The 22,179-nt window shown below is 39.6% G+C and overlaps 1 pseudogene; it reads left to right on the top strand.

Moving 5' to 3' along the window:
• Positions 1–2,208: 2,208 nt before the first annotated feature.
• LOC127684213 (selenoprotein K-like) lies at positions 2,209–2,526 on the top strand (annotated as a pseudogene).
• The last annotated feature ends 19,653 nt before the right edge of the window (positions 2,527–22,179 follow it).

The raw sequence follows: 22,179 nt of genomic DNA, 5'->3' as shown, positions 1-22,179 counted from the left end.
GCACATCTGGCAACCCATGCTTTGCCACCATACTTTTCTCTCTTGAACCCAGACAAGCTGCTGCGTGAAGGAAAACACAACACAAACTTAGTTCAGAAACAATGGTAACTCAATCTCTGGGTGCAACAACTAAAACGTAGTCTTGTAAGCCTTATTAAAATCTGATCCCTCTGGTGGTGGATCCCTGCGGGTCCTCCATGATATTAGGAAACTCTAGCAGCTACATCTTACCCCTCTGCTGTCCCAGTTCCAAAAAGAAGTAACTCTCTCCTGCTTCCTCTCTACCTCTGTCCAACCCAGAAGTCCTGCCTACTCGCCCAGTGATTGGCTCCTTTATTCATTAGGGGACTGGTTCACAAGAACAGGACCACACCCATCCACTACACTTCTCACTTTCTGTTATAATAAAAAACAAAACCCCTCTCTCAATATAGAGTACAACTATTACCATTATGTAATTCCTCCCTGTTCCACTTATGACCGTTTCTACATTCCCTAGAAAGACAACCTATAATAAATACCCCCAGCCCCAAAGCCCAGGGAACTGGAACAATGATACTCTATAACTTCTTCAAGCTGAATATGGGCATTGAGATATTTTTAAGTGTGTGTGTGTGGAAAGGGTAGGGAAAATAGACTTGGTTTGCCTTAAGAAGGCCACACCAATGATTGATTTAGTCTCTGATGTCTGTGTCTTGACTGGATCTGGCTGAAAGTCCAAGACATCTGGAGTTCAAGCAGAGACTCACCAAGACTGTATATTCTGTAATATACAAAGCTCAAAACAAATTTTTAGTATCATTAAGACAAACTTTTTACTTGATTTTCTGGAATCTAGTTTCTCAGGGGGTCTTCCTTTATCAAATCTGATCCATATAATTCTGGAAGGTGTAAATACCTTAATCACCTTTTCCAAAAACACATATGCTAATTTGTCCAACCCAGAAAAACTTTTATTCTAACCTGTCTCCAGAGGTATAATATAACTACAAACCTCAACATCACACCCATTTCAAAAGTTAAAACAATCCAAAACAAATGAAGTAAACTCAGATATTGTATGAGCTTCCTGTGGCTGGTTAAAAATCTATACCATCTTTCTGTTTTGCTCTCTGCCCAGAGCCACAGACATATTTTATTAATACCTGTATAATATCTGTCTGTTGAACTCTCTACCTGGTTTCACAGACATAGATAATACCTGTTCAAGGCAGGCTATGATTATCAGTACACTCTCTACTCCGGAGTCAGTGACAAATATTCCCTATCCTAGTTCAAATTAAAACAATCCAAAACAAATGAAGTAAACTAAAATACTGTATGTGCCTATACTTAGGCCTTTCCTATGTTGCCAAGAGGATATAAAACCCAGTATTCTAATGAAGCCCACGTTAGACAGAATATGAGTATCCTGTAAAGCAAGTGATGCAATCTTATATCATCTTATGGTTCGGCTCTCTGCCTAGAGCAGCCAATTTGTTATACCATCTATCAGTTCAGCTCTCTGCCTGGAGCCACAGACATTTATTTTATTAATACCTGTTCACTGCACTTTCTATTTAACTTCAGTGACAAATTTTCCCTATCCTAGTTCCTAACCACAGGTGAATTCCCCACTTGATTCAGACAAAATCTGCAACAACTGAAGTAAACTAAAATAGTGTATGTGCCTATGCTTAGGCTTTTCCTATGCTGCCAAGAGGATATAAAACCCAGTATTCCTGTGGAGCCCACATTAGACAGAATATAAGTATCCTGCAAGGCATATTAGAGCAATATATCTTTATACCATCCTAACACAATTTATTCACACTTCTATCTATACCTACATATATTCAGGCATTTAGTAAAAGCAGAATTTAAACCCAGAATTCTCATGGAGCCCATGTTAGACAGAATTTGAGTATCCTGTAAGACATATTAGAGCAGTATATCTTTATACCATCTTTAAAGCAATTAATTCAATTTTTCACAAATATCTGTCAATAGGAAGCAGGTAGTTTTTACTTGTTAAGTTCTCTGCCTAGTGCAGCCAGCATTCCCCACAACAGGGGACCTCAGAGCCTGCTTTCTGTGTTTCAATTCCCATGTGACTCATCTCAGTGCTATCCAGCTACTCACTTAAAAAAAAAAGGAGGGAGGCTAGGTATGACAATAACACAGGGTCCAGACTTTTCTGTTGCTGGGAAGCAGGCAACTGGAGGGAAGATGGTTTACATCTTGAATCATCAAGTGCTGGACAGCAGCAATCAGTCCCTATGGAGATTGTCGTTCATAACAGATTTATTCTGGGGAATAGCAGAATTCGTGGGTTTTTTTTCTTTCAAAACTCTGCTTCAGCAAGATGTGAAGAAAAGAAGAGGCTATGGGAGCTCCTCCAATTCCAGGTACGATGATGGAAGAAGGCCACCAGGAAACCCGTCATGAAGAATGGGTTGGATCACTCACCTTCGTGGCCCCAGCCCTCCTCCAATGGCTGGTGGATGAGGAAGGTAAATGTCTGCTCTGAGAAGCAGACAGCTAGACATACACACATGTAGAAGGAAGCCATTAGGAGGTGAAGAGCGGATCATGCAGGAGAAGATGGTGTATGTCCAAACAAGGATTGCTCTGTGTCCTCACAGATGAATGAGGTCATGCTGGGAATTCCCTCTGCAGGATCTGGCCTGACTGGATATGCAATTCTACAAATGTACATGTTTGTCTTCTTATGTTTTTTTGTATAGTTTACTAAAGTATTAATATAGTTTTAAGAAGTTAATATTTTTAGTTTGCAAAAAATAAAAGGAAATAAAATAAAACTTTAACTCTCAGGCTAATAATCTTAAATTTCTAATGGATTTGTGCCTAGCCAGCATGTTGGTTTGCCATCTGTTGAGGGAAATAATAAAAAAATTGACTAAGCACGTTCCTGCACTTGTGCCTCCAACTCTCTGCCCTGGTGGCCTGGCTGGCTATGCAATAGAGATTCATGGAGATTAACTGGCTCAGAACTCCTGAAACATCTCCACTCAGTCTCTCGGCTTCCAGTGATGGGTCACTTACCATGCCACCCCTGTGCTTCAAATCCCCCATGGCCTTTGTGGTGCACATCTGGCAACTCAGGCTTTGCCACCATACTTTTCTCTCTGAACCCAGACAAGCCTCTGTGAGAAGAAAATGCAACATAAACTTAGTTTAGAAATAATGGTAACTCAGTCTCTGGGCACAACAATTAAAACCTAATTTTGTAAGCCTTATTCAAATCTGATCCCTCTGGTGGTGGATCCTTGTGGATTTGCCTTGATACTAGGAAACTCTAGCAGCTACATCTTACCCCTTTGCTGTCCTGGTTCCAAAAAGAAGTAACTTATTCTTGCTTCCTTTGTCCAACCTGGAAGCCCTGCCTACTTGCCCAGTGATTGTTTCTTTTATTCATTAGGGGACTGGTTCACAAGAACAGCACCAGGCCCATTCGCAACAATAACTTGGTCCATAATATGATATGGAATGATCTAATTAGGGCTACTATCATGTCTATCACTGTGTTGTGTTGGAATATTCCAAAACTTTTCTTCTAGCTATTTTGAAATATATATTAACTATTATAAACTTTAGTAAATCAATGGTACTACAGAACATCACTCTTACTCTTCCTTTCTAACTATTCATCTAACTTCTTTCACCCCAAATCTCACCTTTTCTTGGAATTTTGTGGCTACTATTATTCTCTTCTCTGTTCCTTTGTATAGGCCAACAATTTTGGCTTTTATATAAAATACTCCACTTTTAGAAAGAGGAACACTTCTCCATTGCTGGCGGGATTGCAAGCTGGTAAAACCACTCTGGAAATCAGTTTGACAGTTCCTCAGAAAACTAGATATAGTACTACCTGAGGACCCAGCTATACTGCTCTTGGGCACATACCCAGAAGATGCTCCAACATGTAATAAGGACACATGATATGTTCATAGCAGCCTTATTTATAAAAGCCAGAAGCTGGAAAGAACACGGATGTCCCTCAACAGAGGAATGGATACAGAAACTGTGGTATATATACACAATGGAGTACTATTCAGCTATTAAAAACAATGAATTCATGAAATTCTTAGGCAAATGGATGAAACTAGAAAGTGTCATCCTGAGTGAGGTAACCCAGCCACAAAAGAACACACATGGTATGCACTTGCTGATAAGTGGATATTAAGCCAAAAGCTCAGAATAAACAAGTTACAATTCACGGACCACAGGAAACTCAAGAAGGAAGACCAAAGTGTGGGGGCTTTGGTTTTTCTGAGAAAGGGAACAAAATACTCACAGGAGCAATTATGGAGACAAAGTGTGGATCAGAGACTGTCCTACCTGGGGATTCATCCTATAAACAGTCACCAAACCTGACACTATTATGGATGACAAGAAGTACATGCTGAAAGGAGCCTGTTATGGTTGTCTCTGGAGGGACCCTGCCAGAGCCTTACAGATACAGAGGCAGAGGCTAGCAGCCAACAATTGGACTGAACATGGGGCCTCCAATGGAGGAGTTGGAGGGCGGACTGGAGGAGATGAAGGGGTTTGGAGCCCCATGGGAAGAACGATGATGTCGGCCAACTAGATGTCCCAGGGCTCCCAGGGACTAAGCCATCAACTGAGGAGTACACATGGTTCCAGCCGCAAGTGTGGCAGAGGAATGCCTTGTCAGGCATCAGTGGGAAGAGAGGTCCTTGGTCCTATGAAGGCTCGATAGATGCTCCAGCATGGGAAAATTGAGGGGGGGTAGGTGAGAGTGGGTTGGAGGGGCATCTTCTTGGAGGCAGGGGTGGGAGGAGGGGTTGGGAGTTTTCTGGGAGGGGGGAAACCATGAAAGAGTATATTGACATGTAAATGAAGAATATATTCAATAAAAAAAATTAAAAAAAAAACCCTCCACTTTCAAAATGCCATATGTTTTAAATGTCCTCTCACATTCTTTTGAGTTTTCTATTTGGTCAAATAAGCTGTTTAAGAAAACTTGCCAATTATTACCTATTTTTATAACATTGAGCAAAGTGGCATTTTAAAAAGAGATAATAGGGAATTTCAAGAATTAACGAATGCAGAATTTATTTTCTATAAAGATATCCTTGTATAGTATTTTTTTGAGCTTAGAAATCATTAGGCTCTTCATTGCTGACTGGCGTTGGATCAAGTCCTGATGTGTGAATGTCACTGCCGTGAACTCTGCTCCCTTGTTCTGGCCTGCTTCAATGGTGCCTGTAATTCTAACACAGTGCCAACAGAGGTTGTCTTTCTTTGCGTCTGTCTTTTCTTCATAGGGTATTCATTTATTTAATGAACACGAGCCAGGCCTGTGTTGTGTGCCAGGGACATAGAGATAAACGTCCCTTTGCTTTCTAAAACTCACAGTCTGTACACAGATAATTTTTCAACTGAATCCTGTTGTCAGTTGCTCATGTTTCTGGAACTATTAATGTATATCAAAAACACACACAAGAAGAGCAATGCCTGCTGTCTTTCTCTTCTTGTGCTAAGCAAAGAAGCAAACTGAACACTCTTATGTGGAGAAAATGGACATTGGTTCTCTATGCTTACTACATGTTTATTTTCCTGTAAGCAGCATCATCGTTTTTAAGATGAGTTTTAGTCTGGGATTTAATTTTTTTTGACTCCACTGCTGATTGATCTGGCTCCTCATCTTCTTGGAAAAACTGTTTCCTCAAATGATCTCCATTTTCAGTCAATGTATGAGTGCAGAACGTTCCTCCTTTCTTTGTTTCTGGTGTCATGCCTTCAAATGGTTGCTTGAATTTTTAATTTCTCACAAATAACAAAATTTGAGCATGAGAGTACAATGTCCACAACTTGGGAGCACTGAGCAAGCACAGCACAGCAGAAGTGAGAAAGCAAACACTGGTATAAAACATCTCCAATTCCTTTGCTGCTAAACTTGGAACTTGGTAAAGTCCTGTCGAGGATATGTGAGATTCAGAGAAAGCAGAAATAGAAAGCTTGTATAATAAATTCAGGGAGAAAGGCTTCTGAGAACATGGGTGATCCAGATGAGTGTGGAGGTGACAATTCAACTTGAACAAGAAGGTGTAAGCCAACAGTAAAGATGATAGAGATTCTCAAAGAATCTGTCATGGCTAAGCCATGACAATGGTGTTGATACACTTCAAGGAAGAATACCCAGAGTGGCTGTGATGTTTTTCACAGCATGAGCATTCAAGTGGGATGAGTTCATAACCCAGAGTTGTCTACAGGAGGTGATAGATCTCAGCTTGGCTAGATGTTAGGGTCAGAGAGGGGACAATTAACATTGCTGATGTGTCTGTACTCTTTATCCTAGGGCATTCTGGGCAAAGATGTCTAGATTGATTTGCTTATAGAAGCACTACAGACGATTCTAATGAATGAGGATGAATGTGGAACCAGTACATGAAATAGCCAGGAGAACTCTGTTTTGGAAAGCTGTCCTGTCTTGGCTTGTTTGATGGAGACAAAGAGCAGGGTCTGACTGGGAATGTAGGTAAACATGTAGCCATAGAGGAAAGCAAGAATAGAGAAACTGAATCAAGATGTTTTTCTACTGGAGATGCTAAAATGTTCAGGCAGATATTTTGGTTCTCACAGACGCTACTGTACTTGGTAGCTTCTTCACCCCCCCCCCCCCCCCATTTTCCACATATGCTTTTTTTACCTTTAGAGTTTACAGCTATCATTTGAAATACATTAGGCCATGAAACTTGAGTGCTTTTTAAGTTTTACTTTGGCTTTCCTCCCTGACTATCTAGCAGGTTAGTCAATCATTTGAGGCTCAGTTACTTTACCTGAAAAAATGGAAATACTTAAGTATTTATCTTTTGTCAAAAACTGTTATCAGTGTGATTCTCAGCATCTCTACAAGGCATGCTATTGTTATTACAACACCATTCTGAACATCTTGATAAACTGCTTAATGAAAAAGTTTACTCAGTTTTTATAACAGTCTTAAAGATGAATATTATAATAATTTTTATTTGATAGCTGAGAAATTAAGGGGTTTCAATGTATATAACTTAATATTGTTCATTAGTGATCTTTATTTAATTAGTCTACCAATTTAAGTTATATTCTTGGATAATTATATTTACTATAGTAATAGAACATTTTCTCTTTTAGTGGCACACAGTCTTGTGTTGCTTCTGAGGGTTGCTAGATTTGGTAGTTTTATCTTTCAGTACAATTATGTTATAGTTTTATTTCTGTTGTTATGACAAATACCCCAGTAAAACCCAACTTGGTCAAGGAAAGGAAGCATTGGCTTACAATCCCAGGTTGTAGTGCATCATTTTGGAAAGTCAAGACAGGAACTGAAGCAGTTAGTCACATAATACCCAGAGTAAAGAGTAAAGAGAATGTATATATATATATACATACATCTTTGCCTATGGAATGTTGCCACCTGCAGTGGGTTAGGATTTCCTATATTGATACAATGACAATCAAGATGGTCTCCCATAGATATGTCTACAGGCCAGCCTATTCTAGATAATGTCTCACTAAAACTCTCTTCCCAAGTGATTCTATGTTGTGTGAAATTGTCAGTTAAAACTAACCAGCACAAAATATATCTGCACTACGTCAATAAGATGTAAAACACAATTAACAACTTCTGGTATTTTAAAATTTGTTTCCTGTCATCTTAGAGGAAATAAGTTGATAATTGGAGAAGTCATCTGATTTGAAATCACTTACCAAAGTGAGCCTAAAGGTACAAACCACCAGCTTCTATACTGAAGGTTTTATTTGACACTATTCTCACTGAAATGGTAAAGAATTTCACAAGGCAATTCCACAACCCTCCAGCCATTTATCATTACTGTAATGCTAAGGCTAATTACTGTAATGCTAAGGATATGGTGATAATGGCATGAATTCTGACTCAGTTACAAATGAATATTTACAAAAGTAGAGGACTCTTTTAAAATGAAGTATTTTGTTAAGTAGAGTTTCTATCCATTATAGATAGGAATTACCTATTACAAATGTCATGTAAATATTAAAGCTATGGAGAACATATTGTAGTTTAATTTGATAATTCATAAGACATTTTATTTTGTGCTGTAGTTTGTGTTTATAGGTGTGACTGGCCAGAGAAACTAGTTTACATTTTAGAATATTAGGTAATAAGAGAATAGCAATTCAGGGCAGGGAACTAGCTCAATCAGTGAAATGCTTTTGTTGTAAGCAAGAGGATCAAGGTCTGACCCCTAGAACTAACTCACAAAAAAAAGCTAAGCATGCTGTGTGAACAAACAGTCCCACTGAGGAAGTAGAGCCACGTGGATCTCCAGCCCTCACTGGACTAATTGGTGACCCCTAGGCTAGTAAAAGGCTTTGCCAAACCAAACCAAACCAAACCAACGCCCCCCCCCCCCCCCCCCGATCAAAACCAAACCAAATTAAACCAAAAAAAAAAAGAATAAAAATGACAGCACTTGAGAAAGGACATGAAATTGTCCTTTGCCCTCACATACATACATATGCACACATACAAATACAGGCATGCACAAAAAAGGGTAACATAACAGAAGATAAAAATGTTTTCATGGAATATTATAAAAATGAAAATTATTACAAAAATGAAAATTACAATCAATGATCTATTTCAATGAAGAACTAAAATTTATTAGTCACCATGCCAGATGCTTTCACATGCCCCATATGCTCCCTTGGGCAGTACTAATTTTACAGATGGGGAAAACACATCACAGAGAGGGGAGGTCAGAGACTCATAAGCTTTTCCAGTCAATGGTGTCTTTAGTCTGGTACATGACAATCACTAATAAATTATACAGCTAAAAGTTTTTTTTTATTAGTCTATGTTGTTTAAAACTGCAAGTCCTTATGTCCTAGAAACTTCATAGTCACTTGACAATAGAATCTACATAGTTGAACCAGTATTAAAATTCTTACAGCACTCTCAGAAAAACACAACTATTAGTGGGATATGCTTGCCTGTTGAGTACTGCACACATCATGAATTTGCATCATGAATGAACATACGACTTTTTTTGCACCAATTTTTAACTGATAATTTATGACAGCCCAGTTTAACAAAGATATAAATACTGTCACTGGAACAAATATGGCATGGTTGAATAGTGATGCTACTTACATTGTATAGTAAAGATGCTAAGTATCACTGTGTTGCCAATGAAAATTAAAAATATGGTGATGCCAGCACTCGGTCTCCGGGAAGTGCGGGAGACCTGGTGTGCACCCAGAGGCAGTCTGGGAGCTCACAGCACAGCTTGCTCCTGTGGCACGGAGCTTAGGTTCCAGTCCTGAGGCCTCTGGTGGTAGCCATCAGACCTCTCACGTCCGGATCCAGATCAGCCTGGGCGGCGGCACCACATCTCCAGGTCCTGAAAGAGGTAAGAGGGGCTTCCGGGCCGCCAGCTGGGAGAAGTTGGTGTGCTCCGGTGAATCCAGCAGTCCCCAGCAGGAGCCTTCAGGTGCCTGCTTTGGGATCTGAACAGTCTGAGCCACAGCACCCTGTCTCCAGGCAGTGCAGGAGGTAAGCTGTGCATCAGAGGACACCTGGGAAGGGGCAGCTTGCACTGGTGAGTCCAGCACTGACAAGACCAACTAACACCAGTGAGAACTAGATGGCAAAAGGCAAACACAGGAATGTCACTAACAAAAATCAAGGCAATATGGCAACATCTGAACCCAATTCTCCTTTACCAGCATGTCCTGGATACCCCATCACACCAGTAAAACAAGATTTGGATTTAAAATCACTGGTCATGATGCTGGCACAGGAACACATGAAGGACATACTTAAAGAAATTCAGGAGAAAATGGATCAAAAGTTAAAAGCCCTTGCAAGGGAAACACAAAAATCATTGAAAGAAATCCAGGAGAATACAAAAGCCAATAATGAGGAAACGCAAAAAAACACTTAAAGAAATACAGGAGAACTTTGGTCAACAGGCTGAGGTCATGAAAGAGGAAACACAAAAATCTCTTAAAGAATTACAGGAAAGCAAAAACAATCAAGTGAAGGAGCTAAGCAAAACCATCCAGGATCTAAAATCAGAAGTAGAAACAACTAAGAAAACTCAAAGGGAGACAACTTTGGAGATAGAAAGCCTTGGGAAGAAATCAGGGGACATAGATGCAAATATCAACAACAGAATACAAGAAATAGAAGAAAGAATCTCAGATGCTGAAGTTACCATAGAAACCATGGACTCAACACTTAAAGAAAATGCAAAATGCAAAAAGCTTGTAACCCAAAATATCCAGGAAATCCAGGACACAATGAGAAGACCAAACCTAAGGATTATAGGCATAGATGAGAGTGAAGATTTACAACTTAAAGGGCCAGCAAATATCTTCAATAAAATTATGGAAGAAAACTTCCCTAACCTAAGGAGAGAGATGCCCATGAATATACAAGAAGCCTACAGAACTCCAAACAGACTGGACCAGAACAGAAATACTTCCCGTCACATAATAATCAAAACACCAAATATACTAAACAAAGAAAGAATATTAAAGGCAGTAAGAGAAAAAGGCCAAGTAACATAGAAAGAAGACCTATCAGAATCACAGCAGACTTTTCACCTGAGACTATGAAGGCTAGAAGATCCTGGGCATATCTCATGCAGACTCTAAGAGAATACAAATGACAGCCAAAACTATTATATCCAGCAAAACTCTCAATCACCGTAGATGGAGAAACTAAGATATTCCATGACAAAACCAAGTTTAACCAATATCTATCCACAAACCCAGCCCTATAAAGGATAATAGGAGGAAAACACCAATACAAGGAGGGAAACTTCACCCTGGAAAAAGCAAGATAGTAACCTTTCATCAAACCCAAAAGAAGTTAACCAATCAAATCTAAAAAATAACGTCAAAAATGACAGGAAGTAACAATCACTATTCCTTAATATCTCTTAACATCAATGGACTCAATGCCCCAATAAAAAGACATAGACTAACTGACTGGATACATAAACAGGACCCTACATTTTGCTGCTTACAGGAAACACACCTCAGGGTCAAAGATAAACACTACCTTAGAGTAAAAGGCTGGAAGACAATTTTACAAGCAAATGGTCTCAGGAAACAAGCTGGAGTAGCCATTTTAATATCAGATAAAATTGACTTTCAACCCAAAGTCATCAAAAGAGACTCTGAGGGATACTTTTTGCTGGTCAAAGGAAAAATACAACAAGAAGAACTCTCAATCCTGAACATCTATGCTCCAAATGCAAGGGCACCCTCTTTTGTAAAAGAAACTTTATTAAAACTCAAAGCACACATTACACCTAACACAATAATTGTGGGTGACTTCAACACTGCACTTTCCTCAATGGACCGATCAGAAAAACAGAAACTAAACAGGGACACAATGAAACTAATTGAAGCTTTGGACCAATTAGATTTAACAGATATATAGAGAACATTCTATCCTAAAGCAAAAGAATATACCTTTTTCTCAGCACCTCATGGTACCTTCTCCAAAATCGACCATATAATTGGTCACAAGACAGACCTCAACAAATATAAGAAGATAGAACTAATCCCATGCCTCCTATCAGATCACTATGGAGTAAAAGTGGTCTTCAATAGCAACAAAAACAACAGAAAATCCATATACACGTGGAAACTGAACAATTCTACTCAATGATACCTTTGGTCAAGGAAGAAATAAAGAAAGAAATTAAAGACTTTTTAGAACACAATGAAAATGAAGACACAACATACCCAAATCTATGGGACACAATGAAAGCAGCGCTAAGAGGAAAACTCATAGCCCTGAGTGCCTCCAAAAAGAAAATGGAGAGAGCATACATTACCAGCTTAATGACACACCTGAAAGCCCTGGAACAAAAAGAAGCTATTTCACCCAGGAGGAGGAGAAGGCAGGCAATCATCAAACTCAGGGCCGAAATCAATCAAGTAGAAACAATGAGAACCATACAAAGAATCAACAAAACCAGGAGCTGTTTCTTCGAGAAAATCAACAAGATAGATAAACCCTTAGCCAGACTGACCAAAGGGCACAGAGAAAGTATCCAAATTAACAAACTTAGAAATGAAAAGGGAGATATAACAACAGAAACTGAGGAAATCCAAAAAATCATCAGATCCTACTACAAGAGCCTGTACTCCACACAACTGGAGAGTCTGGAGGAAATGGACAATTTCCTTGACAGATACCAAATACCAAAATTAAATCAGGACCAAATAGATCATCCTAACAGTCCCATAACGCCTAAAGAAATGGAGTCATAGAAAGTCTTCCAACCAAAAAAAGCACAGGACCAGATGGTTTCAGTGCAGAATTCTATCAGACCTTCAAAGAAGAGTTAACACCAATACTCTTCAAACTATTCCACAAAATAGAAACAGAAGGAACACTACCCAATTCCTTCTACAAAGCCACAATTATGCTGATACCAAAACCACACAAAGATCCAACAAAGAAAGAGAACTTCAGACCAATTTCCCTTATGAACATCGATGCAAAAATACTCAATAAAATTCTTGCCAACCGAATCCAAGAACACATAAAAACGATCATCCACCATGATCACGTAGGCTTTATCCCGGGAATGCAGGGTTGGTTCAATATACAGAAATCCATCAATGCAATCCACTACATAAACAAACTCAAAGAAAAAACTACATGGTCATTTCATTGGATGCTGAAAAAGCATTTGACAAAATTCAGCATCCTTTCATGCTTAAAGTCTTGGAAAGAACAGGAATTCAAGGCCCATACCTAAACATCATTAAAGCAATATACAGCAAACCGGTAGCCAGCATCAAACTAAATGGAGAGAAACTTGAAGCAATCCCACTTAAATCAGGGACTAGACAGGGCTGACCCCTTTCTCCTTATCTTTCCAATATTGTACTTGAGGTACTAGCTCGGGCAATTAGACAACATAAGGAGGTCAAAGGGATACAAATTGGAAAGGAAGAAGTCAACTATCATTATTTGCAGATGACATGATAGTCTACCTAAGTGACCCAAAAAACTCCACTAGAGAACTCCTACAGCTGAAAACAACTTCAGCAAAGTGGCAGGTTATAAAATCAACTCAAGCAAATCAGTGGCCTTCCTATACTCAAAGGATAAGCAGGCCGAGAAAGAAATTAGGTGTACAGAGCCATATTGGGGCAGTCATGCACTGGGTCAGAGTTTGACTTTGGTCAAGGTTAACTTCTCCCAGATAGCCAGGATCCTGCTCCACCTAGGGCCGAGTGCTCAAAGTAAAGGTTAAGTTCATTGTTCCTCCAGGTCTAGGAATTCCTGAATTAAGCAGGTGACCCACCCAGCTGTGGGAGCAGTCAAGACGAGGACCTCCAAGAGAAGCTAGACAACTTCCACCGGAACTCAGCCTGGAGTCTGGGGGAAAGGGTTTGCCCAAACTGTTAAAAGGTCTGGCGCCATTAAAGTTTCGGGCTTTGATCAGTGAATATTGTCTTAGCCATACTTCTTTTCGCCCCTCTTCCCTATTTATTCCTCAGCTTCTGTTCCAGAAACCCACTTCGTAATAGCTGCAGGCAGCTATGGAACCCTACGTATTGGCGCCAGAACGTGGGCCAACCTGGTACGGGAGAATTTCCTGAGGTAACCCTATCGAGCGAAGCTTCGCAGAAAAGGTGATAAGGAATGGTATCCGCACGGTAAGCAACATAGAGGTCAAAAACTAGTGCTAGTGGAAAATTTTTCTATTGTTGTGAGTGCAGAGGGATACGGGTTTTTCAAGCAAACTGTGTTGACCCGGCACAGTGGCCGCTTGGGTTGAAAAGATAGGGAAATATGGGGAAGGAATTTGGTAGGCATTTGCCCAAAGCTCGTAAGAGCTGATTTCGGCGAAAAAGAAAAGGGGTTTTAAAAATAGGCATATGTCCACAGCCTCTAAGAGCTGTTTAAAGAGGAAAATAGATGCAATTGCTTAACAAGCGCACTTAACTTTCCGTGTATCTTTCTGTGTTTGTCCCGGTGCACCGACTGTTTGTCTATGTGTATGTTTATGTCCTCTCTGTGTTTTTGTGTGAATGACTGTTTCATGTTAAAAAGAAAAATTGGTAAGGATTTCATCTGCTGGTAACCTCTTGAGCCAGCCACAGTTTGTGTGGGGATTGATTTAAAGCCGCGCCGCAGCAGCCCAGCTCACTCACCCAAGAGGCAAGCATGGCTGGGGAAAAAGCCGCTTTTAAAAGCCCAGAAGCCTCAAGATTTGGGAAAACCTTGGTTTGGCTTGTGAAATTCATGTAGTCGCTTTATACTTGTTTCTAATTGGTTTTAATGGTATAAGGCTTTACATGTCTTGACTAAAGAGTTATAAATTAATTGGTTATTATGTAAAAGGTATAGTATTATTAAGAAAAGGTTAGTTTAAAACTGGTGATTCAGTGTTGGAGCCATCTTAACTAGCTACACGTGGCCTAACGCAACTCATGCTTTGTTCTTGTTTATAATTGGATTTAAAGGTATATTTTGCATGTCTTGACTATAGAGTATTGGCTTAAGTCACTGGACATGATTTAAAAGGTATAATGTTATTAACAAAAGTTAGGTTAAAGCTGGTAGTTTAGGGTAGTCGCCATTTTTAAACAACACGTGGCATGACGGTTAAAGCTGGTAGTTTAGGGTAGTCGCCATTTTTAAACAACACGTGGCATGACGGTTAAAGCTGGTAGTTTAGGGTAATCGCAGCTATTTTTAAGATGTTAAAAGTCAAGCTTTTAATAATAGTAGATATATATATAGCTCATGGTTTATAATTGCTTAAAATTGGTCCATTTTTAATACTGCTAGTTCTTAATATTTACAGTTTATGCAAATGTGATTCAAATTTCTAAGAACAAAGATATGTTCTCTAAATGACTGTCCTTTAGGTATTTGAAATAATTTTATATTTTGTGCACATCAAATTATAAAGATTTGTTCTTGATGTCCTCAATTTCTACCTCTACCACGTAATGGTGTTAATCCTAGAGGACTTAGTTATTACAGATAAATGATACTCATATTTCTAATTTAGAAGATTAAAAAATATGTGCATGTGACTAATGATTCATTTTTAGGCTGTCTAGTTGCAACTGCTCTAACAGAAAAAGCAACTAAATGCTATGTTCATTTTATATAATTACATAGTTATTGCCTATGTTATGGGTTATACTTTATGTTCCAACTTAAATTAATAAAACAATATCTTCTTAGAAGAGAGAAGAGAGGGGAAATCGTGTCCCTGTGCATATCATTTAAATTATGCTTACATGTTTTTAAGAAAATTTTAAAATTTGGATGCCAAGAAACTCCTTGCTAAATGTATATGACATCTTGTAATTAGGCATATTGATGCCTAGGTGAAATGAAGGAATTCACTTATTGACATATGCCATGATCCTGATTTAATATTGGGGAAGAAGGCATGTCCCCTATGTTTTTTCCACAGAATGCTGCAGAAGATATGCTGACTGTGTGCTTGCTGAATGCCCAGACCATGGTAACATAAGAGCTATATTGGGTATATGTTCTTGACTTACCTCAATTGTCAAATGTCCCAGGTTAGATAAATTGCCTAGCTTCAAGCTTTTAGACTTTGTGGGACAGAACATGGAGACTGTTAAGCTAGCTTAGGAAAAATTAATCTAAAGAAGAGTTAAAATGACTCTTCTCCTTATTGTGTTCAGCTGACTCAACCATAGACTGGTCTAGAAATAATTCCAATATTGAAGATTCCAATTTTGAAGATGGCTAACAATCTTCAGCCAGCTGTGTTAATTTAACATATAGTCTCCACTTTTCCTGAGAAGTAACAGCATATCTCTTGATACACAAGGCTACCTCTCCTACCCCAGAGGCCAATCTTTGGGTCCTTAAAGTTGTTAATTTGCAACTGAATTGGATACTTCAGGGACAAGTTAATCCTATTCCACCTTTAACTCTTGACCTTGTTTGTTAAGCAGAGTGGCTGTCTCCACCCAGGCTCACCTGGATGGAGAGATTGCATGTCTGTTAAAGACACTTGCAGACCCCCCTGGCTTCAAAACTTACACAAGTGGATCTCCAAAGAGGGAGCCACATAGAACTCAGATCTATGTGTGTTTGTTTAAGAACAAACATGGGTATCAGTGAGACGTGCGAGGCAAAGCACCGCATGGGGAGGTGAATTTCTGCTTCTGAGTCCCCAGGAAGTACACCTAATTGCATAGGGGTTAATGTTGAGAGGCTGTCCTTAAAATAATAAGGGAGCCTATTACCCCTCCTCTGAAAAAGACGTTATACAATTTAAGAGGAATTACGGTCAATGCTTCCCCTCCTGGTTAAGGCCCGCCTTCTTATGAAGGATATTTATCCACTTGTTTTCTACCTCCTCGTGTTCTAATTAATAAAAAAAGGGAGGACATGTACAGAGCCATATTGGGGCAGTCATGCACTGGGTCAGAGTTTGACTTTGGTCAAGGTTAACTTCTCCCAGATAGCCAGGATTGCTCCACCTAGGGCCGAGTGCTCAAAGTAAAGGTTAAGTTCATTGTTCCTCCAGGTCTAGGAATTCCTGAATTAAGCAGGTGACCCACCCAGCTGTGGGAGCAGTCAAGACGAGGACCTCCAAGAGAAGCTAGACAACTTCCACCGGAACTCAGCCTGGAGTCTGGGGGGAAGGGTTTGCCCAAACTGTTAAAAGGTCTGGCGCCATTAAAGTTTCGGGCTTTGATCAGTGAATGTTGTCTTAGCCATACTTCTTTTCGCCCCTCTTCCCTATTTATTCCTCAGCTTCTGTTCCAGAAACCCACTTCGTAATAGCTGCAGGCAGCTATGGAACCCTACAATTAGGGAAATGACCCCCTTCACAATAGCCACAAACTGTATCTTGGGGTGACTCTTACCAAACATGTGAAAGATCTGTATGACAAGAACTTCAAGACTCTGAAGAAGGAAATGGATGAAGACCTCAAAAAATGGGAAAAACATTCCATGCTCATGGATCCGTAGAATCAATATAGTTAAATGGCCATTTTGCCAAAAGCAATATACAGATTCAATGAAATACCCATCAAAATCCCAACTCAATTCTTCACAGAGTTATAAAGAGCAATTATCAAATTCATCTGGAATAACAAAAAACCCAGGATAGCTAAAACTATTCTCAGCAACAAAAGAAATTCTGGGGGAATCAGTATCCCTGACCTCAAGCAATACTACAGAGCAATAGTGTTAAAAACTGCATGGTATTGGTACAGTGACAGGCAGGAGGATCAATGGAACAGGATTGAAGATCCAGATATGAACCCACACATCTATGGTCACTTGATCCTCGACAAAGAGGCTGAAAACATCCAACGGAAAAAAGATAGCCTTTTCAACAAATAGTGCTGGTTCAACTGCAGGTCAGCATGCAGAAGAATGCGAATTGATCCATTCTTGTCTCCTCATACTAAGCTCAAATCTAAATGGATCAAGGACCTCCGCATAAAGCCAGACACTCTGAAGCTAATAGAAAAGAAACTGGGGAAGACACTTGAGGACATCGGTATAGGGAGAAAGTTTCTGAACAGAACACCAATAGCGTATGCTCTAAGATCAAGAATTGACAAATGGACCTCATAAAATTACAAAGTTTCTGTAAGGCAAAGGACACCATCAAGAGGACAAATTGGCAACCAACAAATTGGGAAATGATCTTCACCAATTCTACATCAAATAGAGGGCTAATATCCCATATATATAAAGAACTCAAGAAGTTAGACTCCAGAAAACCAAACAACCCTATTAAAAATGGGGTACAGAGTTAAACAAAGAATTCTCACCTGAAGAACTTCGGATGGCGGAGAAGCATCTTAAAAAATGCTCAACTTCCTTAGTCATTAGGGAAATGCAAATCAAAACAACCCTGAGATTTCATCTTACACCAGTCAGAATGGCTAAGATTAAAAATTCAGGAGACAGCAGGTGTTGGAGAGGGTGTGGAGAAAGAGGAACACTCCTCCACTGCTGGTGGGGTTGCAAATTGGTACAACCACTCTGGAAATCAGTCTGGCGGTTCCTCCGAAAACTGGGCACCTCACTTCCAGAAGATCCTGCTATACCACTCCTGGGCATATACCCAGAGGATTCCCTACCATGTAATAAGGATACATGCTCTACTATGTTCATAGCAGCCCTATTTATAATTGCCAGATGCTGGAAATAACCCAGGAATCCCTCAACAGAAGAGTGGATGCAAAAAATGTGGTATATCTACGCAATGGAGTACTATTCAGCCATTAGAAACAATGAATTCATGAAATTCTTGGGCAAATGGATGGAGCTAGAGAATATCATACTAAGTGAGGTAACCCAGACTCGAAAGGTGAATCATGGTATGCACTCACTAATAAGTGGATATTAACCTAGAAAACTGGAATACCCAAAACATAATCCACACATCAAATGAGGTACAAGAAGAAAGGAATTGTGGCCCCTTGTTCTGGAAAGACTCAGTGAAGCAGTATTCAGCAAAACCAGAACGGGGAAGTAGGAAGGGGTGGGTGGGAGGCAGGGGGAGAGAAGGGGGCTTTCAGGACTTCTGGGGAGTGGGGGGCTAGAAAAGGGGAAATCATTTGAAATGTAATTAAAAAAATATATGGAATAAAAAAAATATGGTGATGCTTGGAGCATCCTGGAAGCATTGAATGGATAGTTTCTCAAAATAAAACTAATAAATGTGGACATCTCTGGATTATCTCTGACCTGCCAACACCCAATAATGACACAGAGACATGTTTATTTACAAAAGTCTGGGCCTTAGCTTAGGCTTTTCTCTAACTAACTCCTATAACTTAATTAATCTGTTTATTCTAATCTGTGTTTGCCACTTAACCTGTTACCTCTCATTCAGTCCCAGTACATCTGACATCCTGTCTTTAGCCAGCAAATATCTTGCTCCTGATTCTTCCCATAATTCCTATCTCTGCCTGGAAGTTCTACCTTTCCAATTGTGCCTCAGCCACTGACTGTCAGATAGTTATCAAACTAATCAGAAGGTGAAGGAGGTGCATGTTTACGAAATACTGAGGCAGGTGATGAATAACAATACCAAAGTCCGGCTGGTACTCAACTCTCTGCTGGTACAGAAATCAATATTTGAATAATACGAAGATAACCTTTACACAGTGCACAGCCACATTACACCAACACGTCACATCTGTAATCCCAGCACTTGAGAGATACAGGCAGGAGGATCAGACAAGTTTAAGACCACTCTTGGATACATAGTACCTTAGATAGGTACTGTCACAAAACACCATGGCAAAGGCTTATAAAAGAAAGTATTTAGCTGGGTTTCTGGCTTCGGAGGATAGAGTACATGACGGGGCTGAAACAGCTGAAGGTTCACATTTTGATGCACGAGCAGGAAGCAGAGAGAGATACACATTGGGAATGTCCAGAGTCTTGTCACACCTCGAAGGCTGTCCCCAGTGACAAGCTCCCCCAATCATGCCACATTTCCTAATCCTTCTCAAGCCAACTGAAGAGCAACCACTCCAACACATGAGCCTCTTATGAGGGCTGTCTTAGTCAGGGTTTCTATTCCTGCACAAACATTATGACCAAAAAGCAAGTTTATTCAACTTACACTTCTGCACTGCTGTTCATCACCAAAGGAAGTCAGGACTGGAACTCAAGCAGGTCAGGAAGCAGGAGCTGATACAGAGGCCATGGAGGGATGTTTCTTACTGGCTTGCTTCCCCTGGCTTGCTCAGCCTGCTCTCTTATAGAACCCAAGAATACCAGCCCAAAGGTGGTACCACCCACAAGGGGCGCTCCCCCTTGATCACTAATTGAGAAAATGCCTTACAGTTGGATCCTGCGGAAGCATTTCCTCAAGGGAGGCTACTTTCTCTGTGATAACTACAGCCTGTGTCAAGTTGACACACAAAACCAGCCAGTACAAGGGCCATCATAATTCAAAGCACCAATCGGAAAACCTGAGGTAATCTTGGAATACAGGAGACCTTGCCTTAAAAGCAAACAACAACAACAAAAAACTAGAATATGAACCCATAGTATGCTTATACATTTAAAATATCTTAATTGATGAAGATATTTGAGATTTTATTGGTGAAGACTATACTTCTATACAATTCACTATGATTTTATTTAAGAAATAAATATATTGAGAATGCTAGTTAATAACATTGTTTGAAGTAATTTGTGTAAATATGAATGAATCATTAACAATTTTCTTTTTTCCATCTCATGAAAGGTTTATTTTTATCTCTGATGGTTTAAGTGAATTTTTATTAGATATATTCTTTATTTACATTTCAAATGATTTTCCCTTTCGTGGCTCCCCCCTCCCCAAAAGTCCCATAAGCCCTCTTCCCTCCTCTTCCCTCCTCCTGCTGCCTAATCAACTCCCTCCTACTTCCCTGTCCTGGTATTCCCCTACACTGGTGCATTGAGCCTTTCCAGGACCAGGGACCTCTCTGTTCTTCTTCTTGGGCATCATATGTGATGTGCGATATGTGAATTGTTTCTTGGCTATTCTGAGCTTCTGGGCTAATATCCACTTACCAGTGAGTGCATACCATGTGTGTTCTTTTGTGATTGGATGATATTTACTTAATATCACTTAAAATATCACTTAGGATGATATTTTCCAGTTCTACCCATTTGCCTAAGAATTTCATGAATTCATGGTTTTAATAGCTGAGTAGTATTCCATAGTGTAAATATACCACATTTTCTGTATCCTTTCCTCCACTGAGGGATATCTGGGTTCTTTCCAGCTTTTGGCTATTGTAAATAGGGCTGCTATGAACATAGTGGAGCATGTGTCCTTATTACATGCTGGGGAATCCTCTGGGTATATGTCCAGGAGTGGTATAGCAGGGTCCTCCAGTAGTATCATGCCCAGTTTTCTGAGGACTCGCCAGACTGATTTCCAGAGTGGTTATACCAGCTTGCAATTCCACAATTGGAGGAGTGTAACAATTTTCTTAAAAGGGTATAACTTTAAGAACAGTTGAAAATGTAAAAAATAGTACAATTAGAGATAAATAATAAATGGAGTGATCTGAACGTTTAAATATTTTATATCTCATTTAAATTGGTATTATGCAATTTACCACATTTTGAAACTTTAATTCTCATATGAAAATCTTGTTACCAAAAAGTTATACTTTTTGAAATATTCTTATAAACTTAAACTCCCAGTCTCAAACCCAAACTCATACAAACATATGATAGTTACCAAATGAAAAACAGTGTTAGCATAAAGAGTGACTGATTCCACTCTTTATGGAATCATAATGGCCTTTGTCATCATACCCTATTGATTAGGCCACATGATTCATTTCCAAACAAAAGTTTATAAAAATACCATAGTTCACACCAACATAATTTTACTATAAATGTTCTGGCTGGTCTTTTGTTGGAATCTGTTCAGTTTTGCTTGCTTGCCTGGGGCAGTCTTGCTGTGTAGTCCAGGCTGACTGGTCTCAATCTCATCGAAATCATTGGCCTGTGGAGTTCCGTGATTACAGGTGGGAGCTGCCATGTCTGGGAAGGATTTTGAAAATGCAGGAGCTGTACACATGGCTGCTCTTGTTTTCTTTCTATTTTCTTTATTCTTTCTTCAATAAAAATTCTCTGGCAATACAAACAATAAATGTTGACATGATTATGGGGAGGAGCTATAAAACCACAGTCTTTGGAAATCTCTAACAACAGAATAACTTTTCTTGGGTTGTTTTAGACTATAGTTATGGTGGAGGGATAAAATATCTTAATCTTTGGAGTCTAATAACCTTAGTGTTTTGAAATCAGATATGTCAAATTCTGATATGACCAAACATACAAGGCCATTGTGATTTAAGTTTCCTGGTTGGTAATGAGAAGAGACTAATGGAGCCGTGCGGCTGAGTCAACACTATGCTATCTGAGTGTTCCTTAGCATCATGAGCTGCTCTGATATACGTGTCTGTAATGGCAGCACATGGAAATGGCAGTCAGTTGAATCCAGCAGGTTTGGAGACTGGGAGAGAACAGAGGTTCAGCGCAACCCATGGGAAACTGACCACATTAGTATACCTGACAGTGTCAGATAAGTCTAGATGAGGGTGAGCACAGAGCCTAGAAAGCTCAGATGACATTGATCATAATCAGAGCTCTGACTGCTTGGACTCCCTACA

The sequence above is a fragment of the Apodemus sylvaticus genome, chromosome 5, assembly GCF_947179515.1.
Source record: "Apodemus sylvaticus chromosome 5, mApoSyl1.1, whole genome shotgun sequence".
NCBI classification, from domain to species: domain Eukaryota; kingdom Metazoa; phylum Chordata; class Mammalia; order Rodentia; family Muridae; genus Apodemus; species Apodemus sylvaticus.
Note: the sequence above shows the minus strand (reverse complement) of the source record. Positions and strands in the feature narration are given on the sequence as shown.